This window comes from Camelina sativa, chromosome 20, assembly GCF_000633955.1.
Source record: "Camelina sativa cultivar DH55 chromosome 20, Cs, whole genome shotgun sequence".
Lineage (NCBI taxonomy): Eukaryota > Viridiplantae > Streptophyta > Magnoliopsida > Brassicales > Brassicaceae > Camelina > Camelina sativa.
The window spans coordinates 17,793,972-17,794,471 of NC_025704.1; the positions used below are offsets into that span (position 1 = coordinate 17,793,972).

The 500-nt window shown below is 33.0% G+C and overlaps 1 long non-coding RNA gene across 1 annotated transcript; it reads right to left on the reverse strand.

Annotated features, from left to right (window-relative positions):
• On the reverse strand, window positions 1-497 carry LOC104771097. The gene is made up of 2 exons (XR_764717.1): window positions 464-497; window positions 1-196 (listed from the first exon to the last, which is right to left on the reverse strand). It is a non-coding gene; the product is annotated as an uncharacterized LOC104771097 (long non-coding RNA).

Here is a 500-nt window from a genome sequence, read left to right on the forward strand (position 1 = left end):
CTTAGACTTTTTTTTTCCGCCGCCTTTCTAAATGAGTGAGGTTGATCTAAGACCGATGAAACTAGGAATTGAGTTAAAGTTCACAGCTTGTGCCCTAGACTGTGGTGTAAATGAGCTGGCTTTAGACGAGTAAGAAGATCCAATTGAAAACAAAGAAGCTGATGTTGCTGCTGCCATTGTTTTTATTCTGTTTTCTCTGTTTTTACAAAAGAGATAAATAAAAAAAACTTGTTCATACCTAATTAACATTTTACAGGGGAGACAGATCTATAAGCAAGCAAATAAATTGAAACCCTAATCGAAGAAAGACGTGAACCAGATCAAAAAATATCTAAAGGAGAACTCAGCTACTAACAAAAAATTCAGAGGAATAAATCGTAAGAATCAAAGAATGGATTAACCCGGTTTCTAAAAACCAAATTTTTTTTATTAAAAACGAAAACGAATTGAGAAAGAAACTAACATTGGAAAAAGCTTTTTGATCTGAAAAACCAAAAAGC